Here is a 3,174-nt window from a genome sequence, read left to right on the forward strand (position 1 = left end):
TAACTGCGTACCTCTGGCTGAACTCCCTATGTAGTCCAGGCTGGCCAGGACCACCATTCACAGCCTCTCGAAGGGCACCAGCCACAGCAAAGACATTGGAGGAAAATGAAGGTGTCGCGAAGTCAGGGGGTGGGGGTGGCAAACACCACAACAAAAACACAAAAAGAAAACTGGGAGTAGCAGAGACTCGAACTTCCCACCTTCCGACCAGTACACGGCTTCACTATCCAAGCGAGCCACAGAAGAGAGCAGAGGAAACTCTTCCCATCGCAGCAGGAGGAAGTTCCCACCTCCGTGCCGGCCGCAGCCGCAGCCTTCTGCGTCACGGGCCGCTCGGAGACCTCGCAAACTGGCAGCAGATTCATCCGCGTCCGCGCTCGCTTCCAGCGGAGCGGCGGGTGGCCGCGTTACCGCGCAGGCATCCCGGGAGAAGCAGCCGCCGGGGTCAGGGCCGGGAGGACCTGGACTGAGGTTCAGCCAATTGTGCGAGCGCCGGTAATGTTCTCGTCGTTCGGTCTGTGGCTCGCCGTGATCGTATAGTGGTTAGTACTCTGCGTTGTGGCCGCAGCAACCTCGGTTCGAATCCGAGTCACGGCACTATCGTCCTTCTGCCCGGCGATCTTTTGCTCCGGTTCTGAGCTCATTTCTAGCCACAGATCTCCCCGCCCCCGGTGCTCTGGGGAGCACAAACACCAAACACTGCTCTCCCCCAAGATCTGGGATGGGCGACAACACTCCCCGCCCCCCACCCTCTCCTCCCCTCGGTCACCTACAATGGCACGCCAGCGGGCACCCTTACTCTGGGGCCGGCGTGCACTCAGCTGTGTGTTTCCAGCCTCGCCGAGAACATTTTGCACGAAATGGAAATGAACGTCCTCAGACTCATCCCTACAGTCTACAGCGGTTGTCAGCACTCAGAGTTCCCCTGCTTCGTATTTGTGTACTAACAGAAGTACTGGAGCATCTTACAATAATGGTTTTTAAAAGTCAACATCTGGACCAAGTCACTGTGAATTCCCCTCATCCCAGCAAGGTCGGGGAGTGGGTAGAGAGGAAGCGGGGACAGGGAGAGGGAGCCATGGTGCACCTACGAAGGTCAGAGGACAGTTTTCATGGTGCAGAGCGAGTCCTTTCATCCACCTTAAAAAGTGAGCGTCCAAGGCTGACTTAAAGCTAGAATTCCTGATCCTCCTGCCTAGGACCCTTGGTAGGATACAGACATTAGCCCACAGGCCAGGCAGCGTTTTATTCCTTGATAGTAACATGAACAAAGGTATCTCCTCTGCCCCCTCCTGGCTTTCCCCACGCCTCATAGCTCTCCTGCCTTGCGAGTCTGTCCACTTTCACGTGATTATCACTCCCTCTTTGGTGTCCTTTCTGGTTTGGAGTGTGTCTTCGTCAGTGTTCTATTGCTGTGAAGAGATGCCATGACCACGTCAACTCTTACAAAGGAAAACATTTAAACTCTGAAACATTTAAACTCACACTTCAGAGGTTTAGTCCATTATCATCATGGTGGGATATGGCGGCATGCAGGCAGACAGGGTGCTGGAGAAGAAGCTGAGACTTCTACATCTGGATCCTCAGGCAGCAGGAAGAGAGAGTGAGCCACTGGGCCTAGCTTGAGCTTCTGAGACCTCAAAGCCCACCCCAGGTGACACAATTTCTCCAGCAAGGCCACACCTCCTAATAATGCCACTCCCTAGGAGTCTATGGGGTCCACTTTCCTTCAAACCACCACATGTGTCTGTTCCATCACACTGGCGTTCCATCTTGCGGCCTAGAGCGTGCTGAGTACCTGCTGCAACACGGAGCTACTCCTCCATCCTTACTTTGGTCTCACTGATGAGTGTGACCACAGTACATGAACTGTGAGGTGCTTCTGTTTCTATTGTGTGAAGGGTTCTGGAAAGGCTTTCAGGCCCACCAGCCACTCTAAAGTAGAAGAAAGGGCTTGTGGCCCAGAAGACTTCTTCCTTCCTTACAGGAAAGAGTCCTTACTGAAGTGCTAAACTTACCAGATCTCCCACTGTAGCCCCATCTAGCCTTGAAATTCCTGTGTGGCACAGTGAGTGTGGCCTCGATCTTACAGCAATCCTCTAGCCTCAGCATCCCAGACGCTAGGATTATAGCCATGAACCACCACCTCCAGCTAACTTATTTCATTGAAATCATTCTCTGTGTGCCTTTAAAAAATATTTATTATTTTAAAAGTTATGTCTATGGGGAGTTATGGGGGCATAGATGTGTCTGTACCAGTGAAGGCTATAAGAGGGCATCAATTGTAACCCATCTGAGGCGAGTGCCAAGACCTGAACTTGGGTCCTGTGGAAGAGCAGAATTGCTGGTCCTTCTGCTCCTGCGCACCCCTCCCCCCCAGATCTGGTATTTCAGGCAGACTTCCAAATTCAAGTCCATTTTTTTTGTATACATTTTTCCTAGGTGCTGTTTAGCATATCTTTGCATATCATCATCTCCTTGAAGTACTTTACCACTAGATTTTAAGGTTTGACCTATGACACACATCAAATTAACTTTTGAGTGTGGCTGGGGAATCAAACCCATGACCACGTACATGCCAGGCAAGCACTATACCACATTAGACCCACAGCCTCAAATTAACATTTATGTTAGCATTCAACAGAAATAAAGTTGATGACATTTTGCTCTCCAACACGGACATTGAGTTAAGTTGTTCCAATCAACATTGTTTATTAAAGCTGGTTTCTTTCCCTCACTGAACTACTAGAGATGAAAACCAATTGATCAAGTAGCTGTGGGTTGGTTTCAACTCTTATTATTCGTCCATTTATGTATTTGTGCCTCCTGTTGCTACTCATGCATTGCCTAGTCTGAAGTGGCTTCCAGTACATCTTTGTTGTTGTTATTGTTTGTTTGTTTTTCGAGACAGGATTTCTCTGTGTAGCTTTGCACCTGTCCTAGAACTCACTCTGTAGCCCAGGTTGGCCTTGAACTCACAGAGATCCGCCTAGCACTGCCTCCCGAGTGCTGGGATTAAAGCTGGCAGTGGTGGCACAGTCCAGTATGTTAAAGTCAAGCAGTTTGTCAGTTTTCTCCAATGGGCATCCCTGGGCATCTCAGCCACACTCCAGGGCAGGCCCCATGCCCAGGAATAGCTGTCCAGCAAAATATGAATCCTCATTTGTTTGTTTT

The 3,174-nt window shown here is 50.4% G+C and overlaps 1 non-coding gene across 1 annotated transcript; it reads left to right on the top strand.

Moving 5' to 3' along the window:
- The first annotated feature begins 525 nt into the window (after nt 1-525).
- Trnah-gug lies at nt 526-597 on the top strand. Its single transcript has one exon. It is a non-coding gene; the product is annotated as a tRNA-His (tRNA).
- Nucleotides 598-3,174: the final 2,577 nt, after the last annotated feature.

This window comes from Onychomys torridus, chromosome 6 (genome assembly GCF_903995425.1).
Source record: "Onychomys torridus chromosome 6, mOncTor1.1, whole genome shotgun sequence".
In the NCBI taxonomy this organism is placed as follows: Eukaryota; Metazoa; Chordata; class Mammalia; order Rodentia; family Cricetidae; genus Onychomys; species Onychomys torridus.